The sequence below is a fragment of the Mus musculus genome, chromosome 1, assembly GCF_000001635.26.
Source record: "Mus musculus strain C57BL/6J chromosome 1, GRCm38.p6 C57BL/6J".
Taxonomy (NCBI): Eukaryota; Metazoa; Chordata; class Mammalia; order Rodentia; family Muridae; genus Mus; species Mus musculus.
In genome coordinates, this window is record NC_000067.6 from 66,160,602 (window position 1) to 66,179,983 (window position 19,382).

Here is a 19,382-nt window from a genome sequence, read left to right on the forward strand (position 1 = left end):
AAATGTAAAATGTGACAAGTGGGAGAAAAAAAAGATACTGAGAAATTCTAAGATCCTGTGGTTGTCAAGGAAACCTAAAACCATACTGCAGATAATGACCTAGCTAGGAATAATATTCATAAAAGGTTTGAGCAGAGATATAAGGACAACCACATTCTTATACCACATATGGGAGGAGAATTCAAGCTAGAACATTTTTTAGTTTTCCAATGTCTGATAATGTTGAAAAAAATAACTAGACTTAGGAATGCCAAGGTTAAAGAAATATCTGTGTAAAGGAAAGAATGCTAGAGAACAATATGTTTTTGGTACATGGCACAGAAAAAAAATCCTCACACAGACTTTGCTGGAGTTAACACATTAGCAGCCAGAAAACAACTCTTATGCTAACTTACTCACAATAAAAATAATTTTAAATTCTGAGTAACTTACTCATTGCTCTGAAAGACCAGACTTACAGAATTCATATATTCCATTTGTCATTTAAAACATTCTGTGTGCATTTCACATGTCGACTGCCAATTGGCTTCTGGATTCTGTGTTTATTTGATGAAGGCAACTATTAAGAGAAGATCTGAGGAAAGTACATAGTTTAAAGAAATCCATTTTCCTCTGAAGCTTGCCTGGAAATTTGGTTTATCTTTCAATATTGCATAGCGCCCAGAGCCTTGAATGCTCAAATTACTTTTTACATTGCATTGAACAAAGCATTAATTTACACTATATGCTCATAAAAATAGAGAATGGGTTATGTTAATTTTTTTAACAAAGGACTTACATGACACTGTTTATAATTATTTTAACTTTTAATTAATGAAATATTAATTTTATGTATTAACTAATGTGAAGTGTTTGGGTTCTATACAGCTAAATAATTATTTGAAAAATGTTGAAATGTTGTAGATTAATTTTAAATATTCTTTTGTATATCTTTATGTATATGGGTGTTTTGCTTGTATGTCTACCTGTATCAAATGTGCATGCTGAATCCAGAACGGGCACTGGATACTCTGGAACTAGAATTACATGGCAGTTGTAAGGTACCATATAGGTACTGGGATTTGAACCTGGGTCCTCTGGAATAGCACCTAGTGCTCTTAATCATTGAACAATCTCTCAAACCTGGACTCGTGAGTATTTCTTATGATATTGCCTTCTACAGAAAATTAACATCAACTTGAGTCAAAAAAATTGACCTTTGTTCGGTGTGTCTAAGTCCTTGGTGGAGGATGACTTTGTATAAGCCTATGTAGAAGAGATTAAGCATTACGTGAATACCTGTGATTCTCAGTGCGAATCATATGAATTTAAATGTTTGTTGTGTTACTCTATTTTTAGGGAGACATAGATAAACAACAACTCACCACAGATGACAGACCAATGTAGTGATACCATCACAGTCCAACTTCGTATACCAGTATGTTTTTTAGGAGTTACTTAATAGAAGTAAGGGTCGGGTATTAACTACTATCGTTCAGATGACTTAAAGGCAGTTCCTCACCCAAAGCTATGGTAATGATTTATGAAAGCTGGAATCTCGAAACTGTCTGCAAAACTTATAGGCAGCTAGACAGACTGAATAAATGCATCTCTTTAGTAATCCTTACTAATTACATAACCTTAGGAGGGAATAGAGAAGCCTAGTGCATTTCGTAAGCTTCAGGGACTTCCTGAGACTTGTTTGTTTACTTTTGAAAAGCCTCCATTTAAAAGTTCCTAAGTCTTAAAGAGCTGCCTTCCAGAATGGAATACTTCAATTCTCAGGAAATTGCTATACAGCACATCAAAGGGAGAAGTACAAATGTAACTGATATAAATAGACATTTAAATTAAGGCTGATATGTTTAAAGAAACATAAGTTGATAAGTAGTCAATGAAATTTAATCCATGATTTGATGCTTGAAAACTTTGATCTTGGTATGTAAATTTCACGGCTACTTATATTTTCATGCAGATGTAGTACTACAGCTGGGTTGTTTCCACATTTAGAAACAAACATGGATGTTCATTGATAAACTTGGTGCTCAAGTACAGTATGAAAAGTTCATGTCCTTTCACCTCAAAGATCTTCATTAAAAAATAGCCATTCATTGTGATGGCAAGACGACAATGGTCATTCTTTTGAATAGTAGCGACAGTACTCTATGTGATTATTTCCTTATTTATTTATTTTATAGGGGAAAAAAAGGGAGATGTATTCAAAGTGGACAAGTTGGAAAGGGGAATAAAGAGATCTGGTGACATCCTAAATCCATCTCTGAGGTACTGAGGTGATTGCTTAAACCTCAATTTTATTGTTTAAAAAATTATATTTATATATGCATGTTCTGTGTGCATACATAGTGCATGACAGAAAAGAGCATCAGGTCCCATTATTATGAGCCACTATGTGGTTGCTGGGAATTGAGCTCAGAACCACTGGAAAGACTAGCCAGTAGTACTCTTAATGGCAGAGCCACCTCTCCAGCTCTCTGAATTTGATTCTTAACATCACAAACTTGAATTAAATGGCATGTCAATCAAGAAAAGGTTCAGTAATTGCCTCTTAAAATAAGTTCAATCTAGTAACTGAAACAACTCTTATATGTAGTTCTTCTCTACTCTTTTACAGTCTTGTCTGAGATATTCATTTCAAATTCTTCCTTTTTCACTCTACAGACCAGCTTTACCCTAAGAAGCAAATTTCATTGGATTTGACAGCTGAAAGTCACCCTCCAACAATCTCATTATTTCAACCTATAGAAACATCAGGACTGTAATTTTAACTCTAAAATATTCCCCTGAAAGGATAAAATCTACAGAGTGTGTAATAAAAACACTGCTGGGCTTATAATACAAAAATTCACTCATCCTGTACAACATGTTAAGTGTTGATTAAGAGTTAGTTCCAGTTTTCTCAACATAATAAAATTTATTCTAAGGTAACATCTAATAATATCAAATAATATCAAAAATAAAAGCTTGAGGTTTTAAACTGGTAAATGGAAATCTTGAGAAAGGGGGTAAATAATGATAAACAAATATATCTTCATTAAAGGTCCTCATGGTGGGGCATATGCTATGTTCTAATATGAGACATGCATGTACAATTGTTTGTAGCATATCACATCCTCTGTTGATTTTTACATTCTGCATCAGTGAATTCACAGTGCACTAGGGATGGGCCTGTGTACACGGATAGGCAGCTTTTGGCATCCCTCTTTATGGCAAACTATACTTTATTCCTTAGTCTCATAACTTTAAAATCAAAGACTCATTCTAAATGGTAAAAAAATCACTTCAAAATTATTTGACCTCTAAATAGTAGAAGATTTTATCTTTGACCTTTGCAAGCAGTATGATTTTTGTTTTGAAGAATGACACGCAAAATGGAAATGGTTACCTTAATTATATTGGTTATTTTTAGTATGAGGTAATAAGTTAAATGCATCTTGGTGCTTAAAGGTGAGGGTTTCTCTGTCTCGTGTGTGTGTGTGTGTGTGTGTGTGTGTGTGTGTGTGTGTGTGTGTGTGTGTGGTTAGGTAAGTTTGAGTTTGCAAGCATAAGAGTCTGAGAAATTAGGGAGAATTATTTTTTAAAAAATCTCCAGTGTGTTAACAAATTTGTTTGTCCTTATAATTTATTTATTTTTATTCCAAGCATTATCAACATGCTTTAAGTACAGGAAAAAGAATGGCAACTTTGACAGTGGGATCACAAACACTTACATCTTTTCCTATAACTCTGGAGGCAGTTGAAACCTAAGAGGAGGCAGTTGAAACCTAAGAGGTGTTTAAAGTCTTAGCATGCTCCAGTCTAATCATCATAAGACAAGACTTGTTACTTGCTATACAAGAAAATAGTCATGTGTTAGTGAAAAAATCCAAAACCTCTAAATTATTCCCATTGTCCTAGAGGCAGACAGGCTTCTGTCTTAAGAGCAATCCAGCCCTGCATACTTATCTGTCCCGGCATACTTGTACTCTGACTGTTGGTCCCCTTTCCAGTTTTTTTTTTTTTAACAGTCCCTTCGTTTCCCAGCAGAGATACTTGGAGCTGAAGTTATCCACAGAACATTTGGCTTCTAAGAAACTGACAAGACCTGTAGGGGCATCTCCCCTCCCCTGTTTGGCATCTAGAGTTTTAGGTCTCCCTGGCTTTAAGTTTCATGCTGTGCAAACAGCATCACTTCTCAAGAACAGCTCTTCTCTGCTTCTCTTGGCCAGAGTACAGCTCTGCAGAGGGAGAATGGCAGCCAAGATTCCTTGCTCAGTGAGAAGGTGTCACCGAGTCAGAGAAGGTAAAAGGGCTAATTTGAACAAGAGAAAGTTTATTACTTCTCTGTGGCAATGCTTCATTATTAAAGGAGTCCTTTTGATGTCCTGAGCTGTACATGACGTGAAACCCTAAGTTATAATGACTCATCTTTGGAGATCAACTTGCTTGCACATTGCAATTTAATTAATTTGGTTATGGGAAATTGGCACACTACATTCACTCTGATTTCATTCTACCACAGCCCACTGCAGAGGCTAGATGGGCAATAACTATATCCCCCATGCTCTTGCTCCTGCAGATTACGTTCTAGAAATTGCATTCACTATCGCCTATCATTTAGAAAGAAGTAAAACAGGCTTTCCTGTCTGGTAAGGCATCTGAGGATATGCCTGACCCATTTGCATTTGTTACTAGCTGCATGATCATCAAAAGAATGTTGTAGGAAGAAGCAGCTTTCTGATAATTGGACCCCACTTAGACACTGCTGTTGAACTCAGTCATAATAGCAACTCCATGGATTATATAGTTCTCTGGCTGAGAAAGGAACAGCAGCCCCCTTTACTCGCCTAGCCAGAAGTGATGTTTCTTTCATCTGAAGGTCAGGCCTAATCCCCATATGTCATCTGCCTTACAAAATGAATTATTATCTTATTTGCTATATTAGATTCCCTTGAGCCTAAAGTATTTTCAGTGATTTTTAACTGATTGCAAGGTAACTTGGACAGAAGCAACCTTGTTTTCAATATGATTTTGCCCAAAATGAATAATGACAAAGAAGATTAGCGACTAGGGATACTGGTAATTATAACGTCATGTTAGGGACTGAATTTTCCTCCAAGAAGAATGACAAATGGGGTAATATGGCAAACCAATGGAAAGGTAACTCCAACCAAATATTGCTAATAAAAAGCAACTGGTATACCAAGGTTTCTAATGAAAAATACATATAAAACAAGAGGAGATGTATGTGGAATTGAAGTATGCTACCTTTCTGGACTTTAATGAAGTGAAAAAGTTTGTGTGCGTGTGTGATAAACATAAAAGGCCAGTGAAAGAATGCCTAGCCAACAATCTAATAGAGTTAACAGGAAATATTAGAAATGATTGACTAGTTCAAGTAAAGGCAAATGCTGTGGCTTGGGTGTGACTTGAGTCCCTGCGCCCCCCACCATGGCTTATGTGTTAAAATGTTATCCCCTCTAAGGAGTGGAAGCAATGCAATAGGTTGCCTGGAGGTGGTGCTTTGGGAAAGTAATTAGAGTTATACAAGGCCATCAGGATAAAATCCCATCACTGAGGACTGGTGGCCAGATGACAAAGATAAATGCACTCCCTGTCTCTTGTTGGGTGGTGTCTTGTACAGTCCTGGGATTTTGCCACCAAGAAAACCATCATTAGATGTTGACCCTTGATCTTGGACTTCAGAACCATAAGCCAAAATACATTTAAAAAATGTTTTCATGGTCTGTGATATTGTGTTATTGGCAAGAATAAGGGAAATAAACAAATAAAGAAAAGGGAGGGAGGAAGGCAGGAAAAAGTGAAGAAAAGCAAAGAAGATGAGTGAAGAAGCAGTTTTGAAAAATACAAAGTAAATACCAAACCTGAAGATTTACATCTTAAAGTAATTTTAATTATAATGAACAGAAATGGAGAAAACAGAGCAAAAATTTCAAACTAAATTAAAAACAAAACTCGATGTCATATGCAAATTATATGTGCCCTAAGAAAGCAGGAGAGATTAAAATAAAAAGGGTGTGTAAAGGTATGACTTTAGAATTCTACCAGAAAGTTGATAAGATGCGACGACTGAAGGTGAAGTGGGAGCTGAGTCATAGGCACAAGAGAGAGAACTGTCTCATGATTATGGAATAGCCAACGGAGAACTTCCACAAATATTCAATAGCCAATGCATTTAGAAAGGATGATCATGTCTCCTTTTTAACATATCCTCAGATGAGTGAAACGAGATGGTTAAACCTAAAAGAATAATAATACAAAGTGAAAGATTTCAATATATAGTCCTCAGAAACTAAAACAACAAAAATAAAACCAAAGATAAACAACAAAACAAATCCTAGAAAATTTTAATAAAAAAAATTAAAAATAAAAAGAATTGAATTGCTAAGTATATAGACCACAATGACATAAACATGAAAATTGCATGCTATTTAAATCATATTTAAGTGTGAAAGACTTTGGACAAAATTGTGTGATCAACTTGCCAGGCAGGAGAGGCAGTACTGTTACATGGGTAAGCACCCATTCTTTGAGTTTAAGGTCCTCTGTACCAAAAGTAATCCATTCCTGGATCTGGATAATTGGTCAGCAATCCATGACAGGTGATAATGAACTGAATATTGCCTTTTGATAGTCATACAGTCAGTAACAAATGCAAAAAGACCAGGCAACCTTAAAAATATACTACCTGAAACTATCCAGGCATAAAGACCACATTGTATGTGATTTCATAGATTTGAGTTTAAAATACACAAAAACATAAACAGAAAGCAGATTAGTATATCTTAGAGGCTGAGGGCAGGAGAACAAAGAGCAGTGATTACTGTGGGATTTCTTTTCGTGTGTGTGTGTGTGTGTGTGTGTGTGTGTGTGTGTGTGTGTGTGTGTGTGTGTGTATGCATGTATGTATGCACTTGTGATCACCTGGAGGCCAGAGGTTGACTTCAATCCACTTAAATGTGTTTTTCTCCATTTCCCTCTTCCTTAATTTTCAAGACATGGTTTCCCAATGAAGTTGGAGCTCAGTGAATCTGAAAGACTGGCTGGCCAGTGAACCTCAGGGACCTGCTTGTTTCTAACAATTTAGACTTGAGATTACAGGTGACCACCATACTCAAGCTGGAATACATAGGTTCTGGGATAACACCACAGTCCTCATGCTAAAAGTATGGCATGGAATACATGCTACATAATTGTTAAAATGTGTGGCATTATTATATTAATTTTAGTGGCTGGTTTTGAGTGTCAACTTGACACAAACTTGGGGTCATCATAGAGGGAGGAGCCTCAGTTGAGGTAATGCCTCTACAAGATCCAGCTTTAGGGCTTTTCCCCCAATTAGTGATCAGTGGGAGAGAGCCTAGCCCATAAAGGATGGTGCCATCCCTGGGCTACTGGCCCAGGGTTCTATAAGAAAGCAGACTGAGGAATCCTTGGGAAGCTAGCCAGTAAATAACACTGCGCCATGGCCTTTGCATGTGCTCCTACCTCCTGGTTCCTGCCATGTTTGAGTTCTTGCCCTGACTTCCTTCAATAATGAACAGCAAAATGGAAGTGTAAACTAAATAAATGCTTTTCTCCCCAACTTGCTTTTTGTACTCAGGGTGTTACATCACAGCAATAGAAACCCAAACTAATACATTAATATTATTCAAAGTAAATTTCATCAAAACCATATTACCAGAAAAGGAGGAAAATGAATTATGATAGGTATCAATTCATCAATAAGATGTAAGAAGTCCTACATGTGTATTAATAATGATTATCACACATGTGCACTAAAAGGATGCATTTTATTTTAGTTGTAGAAAATGCATGTTGGAAATTTTTAATGGAAATAAAAGGAAATAGGGACAATTATATAATTATAGCTGTGGATTTCAATTCTTGAGATTCCATCTGAGAATTAAAGAAAGCAGAGAGGATATCAATAAGTATGTCAGTATAAACAATACCGATTAATGAACATTTATATAACAACCCATTTAGCAGCCAATTGTACAGTTTAACACATTTATAGGGATATATTTTGCATGTTAAAAATTTTCTAATCATCTGTAATCCCAGCACTTGGGGAGTAGATGCTCCTGGATCTCTGAGTTCAAGATCACCCTGGTTTAGGACAGCCAGGGACACACAGAGAAACCCTCCCTCAAAAAGCAAGCAAATAAACAAACCAATCCACCCTCCCAGTACAAACGATATTTGATGAGCACTGAAGAGCTCAGTGGCGTGCTCCCATTCCAGCTGTGGCGCTCTAGAGACACCACACTGAATTCCCACGCTAGTTATGATCAGTTGCTGTTCCCACCCCTGGCCTTGGCCACTAGTGATCTCCTTGTGGGCTTGGCAGCTTTGCTTTTTATAAAATGCCATTCGAATAAAGTCACACAGGAAGTTCTTTGTATCTGGCTCCTTCAATTTAGCAAAATGCCTCAGTGTTTATCCTGGTTGTTTCATGTGTCAGTGTCTGGGCCCTGAGACAGCACTGTGTCCTAGCACAGAAATCTGTCATACTTGGTTCATTCAACTTCCTAAGTGATAGATGTTTGGACGACTTCCATTTTTTGAATATTGGATGTTATGCTCCTATGAGCACGAAGATTTTTTTTTCTAGGCTAAGTGGATGAGAATAGAATAGTTAGGTCATGTGGTAGGTATATTCTTAAGTTTTTAAAGTGGACTAAAAGCTATGCAAAGTAGATGCTCACTTCTGTAATCTTATATTAATCTACAATCCCTAGGGTTTTCCCTGCTCACAGCCATATCAGCACTTGACATTTTTGTTTATCTTTTGAACTGAACACATTTTAGTGTGTATTAGTAACATCTTGTTGCAATTTGAATTAGAATTTCATATTGATTCATGATACGAACCCTCTCTGTATGTTCTTAACTGCTGTTATTATACCCTTGGTAGTGAAGTGCCTGTTATAATATTATTGTGATGGATAATCAGCAATATGAATAACTGTCTCATTTTTAATACATAATGGGGATGTTTATCTCCTTAAACACTACACAGTGAGAATTCTTTATAATTTCTGGATATATGTCCTTTATAAGCAAAATAATTTGAACATATTCTTTCCAATATTGTTTGCTAAGGTTTTTAATAATGAAGCCATTTGAAAAACAAAAGGTTTTAATATTGATTTGTTCATTTTGTGGGAGGAGCTAATGGTTTTGGAATTATAATTAAGAATTCTTTGCCTAATCTGAATCCATGGATATTTTCATCTGTGCTTTGACATGGTCTTTTATATAGTCTTCTGTATATAATATATGTGAGTCTCGGATACATTCTCAGTGAACTCTTGATAATACCACAGAGAATATCAATGATGTTAAATGCCACACATAAAATAAATTTTAAAAATAAAAATAAGCTTTAGCACATTTAAGAGAATGACATTATGAGGATGTAGCTTAAGGTGTGAGGTCCTGGGTTCTACCCTTGTATTTAAATAAAAAAGAATTCAATCATGTAAAGTACATTCTCTACAACAGCTGAATTGAATTTGAAATAAACTGTTGGTATATTACCTAGGACTCTGAAGGGGAACAGTAGGATATGTATCTATGCATACAAGTAGATGAATCATGGAAATGCCTTGTTGTGGAGGTTGAAGAGTGCTAGCATCATCCATTTGAAAGTTAGATAACTATGTGAGCCCTTGACACAACTCTGCTCCAGCCTGAAGTCTGTAACCAGCCTTGGAAGCACAAGGGGGCCTATGAGTTCCATCTTAGAACATGTAGGTCTAGAGCAGAAAGATATGGTGTCCCAACTGAAGACTGAGAGTCATTATGCCCCTCTTTCTGCTTTCTGACCTAATGGGCTTCTTAGTGGGCCTATGAATGTGATCTTTAAGAAAACTAAATGAAAATGAAGTATTCAGTCAATAGATTTTCAAAGTTTTTTTTAATGCATCCCTTTCAGAATTTAAAACAAAACAAGACAAACAAACAAATAAACATCCTATATGTGGCAGATAACTCAATTAAAAGTTAGTCAATTAAAACTTATTCCTCGCTGGGCGTGGTGGCACATGCCTTTAATCCCAGCACTTGGGAGGCAGAGGCAGGCGGATTTCTGCATTTGAGGCCAGCCTGGTCTACAAAGTGAGTTCCAGGTCAGCCAGGGCTACACAGAGAAACCCTGTCTCGAAAAACCAAAAGAAAAGAAAAACAAAACAAAACAAAAAACCCCAAAAAACAAAACAAAAACCCAAAAAAACTTATTTCTCAAGTAAAAAATTAAAGAGCAAAATAGACCCAACAAAACATGTGAAATAAGAATAGTCAATAGATACAAGGAAATACTGAAATTGTTACTTATCAACAAAATGTGATTTCTCAAGAACTTTAGTTTGTTGGAATTCTATGGTTTTTTTCATTTCTTAGGTTCATTGAGTATAATTATAATACATATTTTAAAAAATTTTTTCACTAATTTCAACAACTTAATTACTTAAGAATTAGTTTTTGTTGATTTTCTTTTCTTTGAAAATGGGCCACATTTCTAGTGGGTTATAAGCTGAATTATTTTACAGTGTGTTTCATATTTTTCAAATGTTGATACATAGCCTCTGAGTTTTACTGTCCAAAGCCTTCACTGCATCTATTGATGATCACGTGACTTTTATCTATAAGTGCATTTGTGTCATTGCATATACGTTTTTAGACTTAAATATGTTGAACTCTCCTGAATCTCTGTAGTAAAGCCAAATTCTCTGTGATGAGTGATTTTTTTTTTGACATATGCCTGTACTGAGATTTCAAGTATATACTGAGGACTTTTGAACTTATGTTCATGAGGGATATTGGTCAACAATTTTCTTTTGGGGGGAGCTGTGTCTTTACCTGGTTTTAATATTAAAGCAATACTGACTTCATAGGAAAAGATTGGAAATGTTTTGTTGTTGTTGTTATTCTCTGCCTTTCTTCTTTATTTTTTTTTAATAATTAAAGAAACTGGTTGTAGTTATTCTTTGAAAATCTGGTAGAATTTGTCTGTGATTCTTGGGTTCTTTTTAGTTGGGAGTTTTGTCTTTTACCGTTTCAGTCTCCAAAACTCTTACTTGTCTATGGTTGATCTCTCCTGTCTTAACGTTGCTGATTTGGTTGCATTGGGAGATTTGTCGATTTCTTTTATATTTTCTAATTTAATGGACTATAGGTTTTGAATTATTCCCTTATAATGTCAAGAAATATGTATATATATATATGAATATGAATGAATATATATATGAATGAATGAATATATATTCTGTGCCCTCTTATGTGATTTTCTTTTCTGACTGTGTGTATGTGTGTGTGTGTGAGTGTGTGTGTTAAAGCAAATAGGATTATAATACTTCTCCCAAGAGCCATACGCTATATTACAAAACCTCAATGACAGACATATCATCTATATATATCTAGGGAAGTTCAGGAGACTCCTAAAGCAAGGTAGGCAATTGCCATCTCCCTTGCTTGCCTCCTAAAACTTGAGGGTAAGACTGTTGCTGAAGTTACAGGGACTTGAAGGAGCCAAGCTGGAACTGACTCGAAGCCTCCGCCCTGAGGACTGGCTTTTGTGGTACCAGCAGTTGCTATGTGAGCTGCCAAGGAAGAAAGGCAATCAATAGTCTTACTCAGCTGCAAAGACTACAAACCACAACACTGATTGGCCTGGCAAGATATCCCCAATGGCACAACAGTGATACTTTTATCTTGGGGGTAACCAACAGCTGTCTAATTACACTGAAGAACAGCTTAATAGGAGGGAATTCATGCCTGGTACTGCATTCCTACCCAATTACCCATGGTTGGAGAGGCCACAGACTCTAGAAGAGCACCTGCTAACAGCCTTTCTCTTCCTAAACTAATAGTTCTTGTTGTGTTTTATAAAGAGAAAAAGGAAGAACCAGGAATACGTCTGAAGGGGCACAGTATGGTGTGGGGAAACGGGGGCCCGCCCGTGCTGAGGCATCCCTTTTCCCTGAGGGACCAGCCACATGACCGATATAGTGTGGAATAGAGTTTATTTAGGGCATGGGGAGAGGAGTTGAGGGAGGAGAGAGAGAGAGAGAGAGAGAGAGAGAGAGAGAGAAGAGGCCTGCCACAAATAAGTGGAGTGGGGGAGGGGAATGGGGGAGAGAAGAGAGAGAGGGAAGAGAGTAAGAGTAAGAGTGAGGAGGCTGCAAACAGCCCCTTTTATACTGAGTCAGGCATACCTGGCTGTTGCCAGCCTAGAAGAAATGCTAACACTTCTAATGCTAACACTTCTAATGCTAATATAATGAATCTTTAGTCTATCATGGAGATCCAGAAAGTTTCAAAATACAGAAAATTAGTGACAGTGAGGTGCCCAGATCCAATCTGCACGTCTACAACATAACCCCTACACCTACAGGTCACAAAACATCACAGAAGAGGGCACAGAAATATTATGAGGTAGAGAAATATATATCTACAGCTAGATAGTGTCTTCTAGACATAACAAAGACGCTGCCTTTATGAAATATTGATTTTAAGGTTACCTGAGCAAGACCTGGGTAATCATAACACCAGTTGTAATGTCAATATGGTCCAGAAAATTTCTTAGATTTCACGTGTCACCCAGGAATAATCTCTCTCTCTCTCTCCCTCCCTCCTTATAACTCCAAAATTGTCACCCACTCCACTTGTTACCCCTTATCCTACCCTTTGTAATTGATTCCCCATTTTAAATGACGTCTATGGAAGTCCAGCACATGGGTGCTATTTATTTCTGGCAGAACTTTGGATAAGATAGGTGGGGGGAGGTGGCGTGCTCCTATGTAAGGTTGAGATTTTTCCAAAAGAAACGTTTATGTTTGGGGGGGTGTCCAGTAAACCGCTAATGTGGAAAGCCACTCTTTTTTCAAAGTATAAATGGGCAGGATTGTTTTCTGTGCCTGAAGTTTGGTTGACTTTGAGTACAGGATTAATGCTAACTCGGAAGGAAGAGTAGTATGTTCCTATTGGAGTAAGGCTTCTTTATCAAACAAGCACAACACTCCTAAGAACTGGGAGGGACTCAGTAATTGGGCTGAGCCCTGGAATGAGGTCTCCCAGTGTTCTTTTGTGTCTCTGTGCCCCTTTGGGATGCAACAGGACTCCTATTCCTTCCTCCTACCCTCCTGTCTCTCTCATTTCCTCGAGGCTGACCCTCTCCATCAGGCCACCTCTGAGCGCTCCGCCTCCACCACACTTCCTACTACTGGGTGTGCCCTGGTATTTCCAACCTCCTTACAAGCGTCCCAGGGACACCAGATGAAGCTGGGTGGAGTGAGACACTGCCCAGAGCCTAGGGTGTGACTATGAAGATGATGTTTTCACGCCTTGCTGTGTAATGACTTCTAAGGTTTGCAGTCTCCTGTAAATGGGTCACTTTTCCATCTGTAAGTTGAGGAAATTAGACCAAAATGCCCAAGAAATCAACTCTAACATTCTGTGGTGTATTATGAGTCAAAAGCAAATTAACCACTACAATTTCATCAGAAATTTCATCTCCTCGATATTGGGGGTGATTTTTAAAATACGATCTCTCGGTACCTGATAGAGATGGATGAATTTATTCTAACCTCCACTTACACTGCTGCCTTCTTGGACATTTCCTTTTCAAAGGTATCTAGGAGATGCTTTTGAAAAAATTTAATTTTTTTTAAAGTGTGTGTATGTATTCAAATGCCTATGGAGGCCATAGACTTGAGAGCCCCCTGTAGCTGCAGTTCCGGGAAGTTTTGAGCTGCCTGATGTGGGTGCTGGAAAGCTAGCCCAGGTTCTCTGGAAGGTCAAGCAGTATGTGCCCTTAACTACTGAGTTGTCTCTCCAGCTGCTGGAGATGGTTTTTATTTCAACGTTATTACCTGAAGGTTGACATTTTTCCTGAGAATCCACGAGTTTTTTCGAGTTTGACAGAGGTGTTGCTTACAGTTTTCACCCTTGCTTGATATTATTACCACACCACAGATGGACTGGATGGGGAACACTTAAATTTCATGTTTCCACAAAACCTTGAGCAATGGCTGGCACACAGTAGGTCTCCAGAATTAGTTTAATCAATATATGCTTCGGATTACTGATAGAAGGTCTAGAATTCTCCACACCTCTATCCCTCCAATGTCCAGTACCAACAGGGGTTGTTCTCTATCTCAACTTCTTTTGGAGTTTTCTAGATGCACCTGTTGTTGGGTTTGCAGAAGCAAGATCAGTGATTCTTTTCCTATTAAGTGATCCATTGAAAGGATTCAGCTGTGATACAAAGAAGGGAAAAAGCAGCGTCTAAGACAGGCGACCCTCCCAACGACTGACTGAAACGACTGTCCTGGACTTCCCAAGGTCGTCCTTAAGGAGGCCGGCTTGTCTCTGTTGCTTACTTTGTGAGCCCCGAGGGACAATTCTGCAGAGCAGGCCACCCCTGGGAAGGAAGGAGCCAAGTCTCCACTGCCCTCGCCGCCCTTGGCCTTGGCTGGGCGGGGCTCTCTGGGGCTCCAAGGCTGGCTGTCCCCGCGGGGCGGGCTGCTGGCTGCGGCAGGAGGCGGGGCCCGGCGCTCCCCCTCCCCTACACTGCGACGGTGGCAGCTTAGCGCGGACCGTGGCGGAGCCAGGCTGGGGCGCGCACGGGGCGGGAACAGCCGGGGCGGGGCAGCCGCGGAGCCTGGCTGGGGCGCGCACGGGGCGGCGCTCGGGCTGCGCGGGCTCTCGGCGGTGGAGGCGGCGGCGGCAGCAGCATCCTCTCTACCTCCGCTTCCCTACGGCCTCTTTCTCTTTCCTGTCCTTCTTTCCCTCGTTTCTTCGGTCGCCGGGTCTCCCCGGCTCCTCCCACGGAGAAGCTCTAGCTCTGCGAGTAAGCTGTGACCGCGGGTGCGTCCTCTTTCCGCGCCCAGGTAAGACATCGTCCCGCCTAGCTCAGCCTGGTCCTTCCTCCCGTGCCTCTGCCAGAGAGGAGCCGCCAGCCAGGAGAGCAGGAACCGGACTGGCTGGTCTCTGCTGGACCGGTCCCCTGTGCCACGGGAGGGAGTCCGCGCAGGTTGGCGCTGTCCAGGCCTGACCTCTCCAGATGTCACACCAGGGCAAGAGACCCGGCTAGGTACTTAAGCTCTAGATTTGAAGATGAGCCAGTGACCTTGTTAGGTACCACTTAAAAAACCACTGGAAACTTCGGTTCAGGCTAGGGTGTATGTTTTGAGAGTTAATATTGCCCGAGCTATAGAAAGAAGGGTAAGAAATTATACAGAGACCCTAGGGAAGAGAATTAAAGATAGAGGATTTATTTTTATTTTATTAATTTGTTATGTGTGCCTGTCTCTGTGTGCTCACAGACACAGAGCTCTGCACAGTGAGGAAAGAGGTGAGGGGAGCCAAGCCAATTTCAAATTTCAAATTATTTCTCCAGAGACAACAGGAAGAGGAGAACTGGCATACATTGGTAATTTGGGGAAAATGAAAAACTGTTCTTTGGTTGTAGAGGGCGGGGCTCCAAGGTACAAGCCTGACAGAGCTTGGGTTTCTATGCAGTCCTTTCTTCCCAAATGAGAGGGGTGGGAACCCAGCTGCATCTGCTCTTCAATTCACTTCTCAGTTCTAAAGCCTTTCTTTGGGGGTGGGGGACTGAACGAATGACTGCCTTCCCTATCCTCGCCTTTGTTCTAGGGTGGAAATCTAAAGGCAGAGCGTGCCTAGGAGCCCTAGTGGGGAGGTGTGTGTTTGGTGTGTAAGGAGGGGGAGGGGAGAGTGAGCACTAGAGTCAGAAAGCACCATTCTTGAAAGCTTAAAATTGGTGTTTTTTCTTCTGGCACCGTCAAAAAGGTTTGGTTAGTAGCAAGCTGACTTGTGATGATAACTGGTTGCCCTCTGTTATAAGCTCTGAGTGTAAAGCATCCAGGACACCTTTTGAAACTGGGTGTGAAGCTTTTGTCAAGATGCAGACACACACGCACACAAGCCCTACAAACAAACATACTACAAAATGGAGTGGACAGCTAAAAGGCACGTCTTTTAAGATTTGTTTTCTGGGGCTAGAGGATATGCTATAAATGAAATGTATGTCGAAAAACAGCAAGAAATAAGGTCAACAAAACTATCCTTGGGTGGTGCAGACAGAGTTCCACATGTGGCACAGAAAAATTAAATGAATATTAGTAAGGAGCTAGCTTAAATATTAAAAATAAGACAGAATTTTGTTTAAATGATCTGTGGGAGGAAATGACTGGAAACCGAAGTGGAGGCACATAGCCACAGTGAGGCAATGGAGAACAAAGCCTTTTATGTGAGCCACATTATGCAAAAGGTCCCTATGTGTGAGCAGCAGGTACCAGCCCCATGTAAAAGCAGAACACTGTCACTCTGTCATTTTACTGTGGGCCGGTATGATATTTTTGGCAGTCAAAATAGATGGAACAAACAAAAGCCCTTTAAAATGCTTTTGATTTTATGTCCACAAAGAAGATTACAGCCTAGGTGACAAGAGCATTCCTTCAGCGGAACCTAGTGTCTTATTTTTAGTAGAAAACCTTATGGATTTGCAAATCATTTCTAGTCATCTCCCCCCCCCCCCCGTGCACACAGGACCTCCCTCGTCGAGATGAGGTGAAAGTCCTGTTTTTCTTTCATTAGGAAAGCATTGTACTTGTGCCCATGTCTGTGTATATATATGTCGTAACATTAATTACCTTGAAGTTTTTGTCTCATTCTTTCAGCTTAAGATCTGCATTCATGATTTTGGTGTTATCAGACCACTGATTTCTTACTTGATACAAGCTGTTTATCTGTGGGTTGTTTAATTTTATTCTTTCATATTTCTCAGTTGGCTGGAACCTTTATTTAATTTCCAAAGTTTTTTTAACCTTGTAGGTGGGAAATTGTTTGAGCTACAACAAGACATCATGGCAGATTATAAATTTAGTTCCCCCTTTTTAAAAAAAAACCTTAATATTTTAGTGATATTAATTTGTATATTCTTTGTTTCTCTCCTGTCTTAACTCCTCCCCTCCCCTCTAACCAAGCAAGCCCTTTCTTGCTGGCTGTTCTTGTCCTGTTTCCTGCCCCTACTTTTGTCTAGACTACCACAGGTGGAGCCAGAGTGTGCAGTGTGCAAGCATTTTGAATTTAGGATGTGCTCACTCTATAGCAGCATGCTTGCTCTCTCTCTCTCTCTCTCTCTCTCTCTCTCTCTCTCTCTCTCTCTCTCTCTCTCTCTCTCTCTCTCTCTCTGTCTCTCTGTCTCTCACTTGTTTACAGCACCTTCTCAGGGAGGAGGGAGAAAGAATGTGCTGAGGGAGCCTGACCCAGTGAAACTGGCACAGCCATGACCTCATGCCAGTAGGTGATGCAGTCTCATTGAGGGAGCCGACATCCTCTCAATGGAAACCGAACTCCAGCAGCACGCCCGCCCATCTCAGGCCAGCAGCCCCACTCTTCCCACAGTGGCCTCTGCCAACACTGCTCTGCTAAGGTTAAAGGCAGAGTTTTCTCTTTATTTCTTTTCAGGGGTCTTGGATTTGGCCAGAAACACACAGCCAGACATGAGACTTGGCACAGAATGTTCTAGGTCTGAAGGAACAATTTCAACCCCCTCCCCCTGCATCCCCTGTTTTAAACCACTTTATACATTTTCTAAATGTCAGACTGAAGAAAGGAAAACAATTGCTTGTTTGGTAGGTTTTTAAATATTTCCTTAGGACACACATATATTTGTTGAATTTTACTGGCTGTCAGATGGCAGAACAGATTACACTGTTGCACTTTGGCATTTAAAATCGGTAGGTATTACATTTGCTTAGATGTAGAAATGACATCAGATATAACCCCCCCCCCCCAACCCTGTGATTCACTACTGTCCCTGTGAGGCAGAGCGTAGGAAACTGACTTCTAAGTGGGTGGGAGGGAGGAGCTTAGGGTGACTCTTACTGTTAAATACTTGTCAATGCTCAACTGATTAAAATAACCAGAGATAAAACACTCTCCAATCAGTATTAACCCTTAATGCTAGGACTTAGGTAAGTCACTCATTTAAGGAGGCATTTTGGAACATTTGTTGACTCTTGTGTCGGATCCCCATGAGTTACAGATGTTACTACGCTCTGGCACTCTTATGTCACTATCTGAGTTATATTAGTTCTTATCAATTTCCGATATTCTCAGAGAATGATGAGCTCTTGCAAGCACCAAAAGCAAATATGGGACTACTAAGGAAGATGGGATCTATAAAGGGCTGAAACCAAAGGAGAGGGTCTGTGGGAAAGTCTGGTGGGTGGTAGCTTAGAGGGGAAGAGGGAGACAAGGAATTCTCAGGCACCAAGTGTTTGTCCCTGTAAGGGTGCAGATGAGATCTTGTGGACGTGGGTGGAGGTGGAAGAAATCTGTTTTGCTTTTTACCTCAGTGCAATGCTGTGTCCCCTCTCCTCCCACATCATTACATTGAGCTGAAGGCTGTGGGTACTTTATGGGATACTTATTGAAAGCAGGTCTGTGCTGAATTAAAAAGTTTAAAACAATGTGAGCACAATCAGTTGACTTTATGGGAAACATTTTGAGTCTAACCTTTGAACTTTGAACTTTGATCATTCCTCTCCAAGAGATGAACTTTCCTATTTGTGCTAACATGTTCAGCTGTGATATATTTTATTTACATGTTTTAGGGGAGTTGTTTGGCAATTGGAACAGAAGAAAGAACAGACTCTCTTTCAGTCTGTTGTTAAGTTTATATTGTACACAGGGGAGGTTTTAAAAACATTTTTTGTTGTTGTTACAACATGTAAGTAACATAAGGGACACATTTCTATCTATCTATCTATCTATCTATCTATCTATCTATCTATCTATCTATCTATCTATCTACCTACCTACCTACCTACCTGCCTATCTATTGTCTGTCTGATTTTTGAGACTCTTAAGATTTTCAGGGAAACCTAACCTTTAGTTTATTTACTTTGAGACAGTGTGTCTCCATGTATCCTGACGTAGCATAAATGGCTTGAAATTCCCAACGGGAGCTCAGACTTACTTTGAGGTCTATTCTCCTTCCTCAGGGTCTTTCAAAGCTGGATCACAGGAGTGTTCTGTGATACCTAGCTAAACTCATTTGTTATTCTTCACATTTTTCTTTTATTGAAAATATATCCTAATTATAGTTTGCCCTCCCTCTCCTACTTCCAATCTTCCCTCCACTCTGTGTCCTCCCCGTTTTTTCCCCCCTCGTTGAAAAAGAACAGACTTCTAAGAGATAACAAATAAACATGAAAAATTAAAATATAATATGATAAAGCCAAACTATCATATCAGAGTTGGCCATGGCAACCCAACAGAAAGAGAAGAGTCCCAAGAGCAGGCTCAAGGATCAGAGACCACTTAGTTGCACAGTCAGGAGTCCCATA

The 19,382-nt window shown here is 39.7% G+C and overlaps 1 protein-coding gene across 17 annotated transcripts in view; it reads left to right on the top strand.

The window, feature by feature from the left end:
- The first annotated feature begins 14,600 nt into the window (after window positions 1-14,600).
- Map2 (microtubule-associated protein 2) overlaps window positions 14,601-19,382 on the top strand; it is a 267,382-nt gene continuing 262,600 nt past the window's right edge. For 13 of the 17 annotated variants that reach the window (XM_006495746.3, XM_006495754.3, XM_006495751.3 and 10 more), the window contains exon 1: window positions 14,601-14,894. The gene's annotated coding sequence lies outside the window, so the exon portion shown is untranslated. The remainder of the gene's footprint in view (window positions 14,895-19,382) is intronic. The other 4 variants (XM_011238448.2, XM_030251990.1, NM_001039934.1 and 1 more) reach the window with 2 other exon arrangements.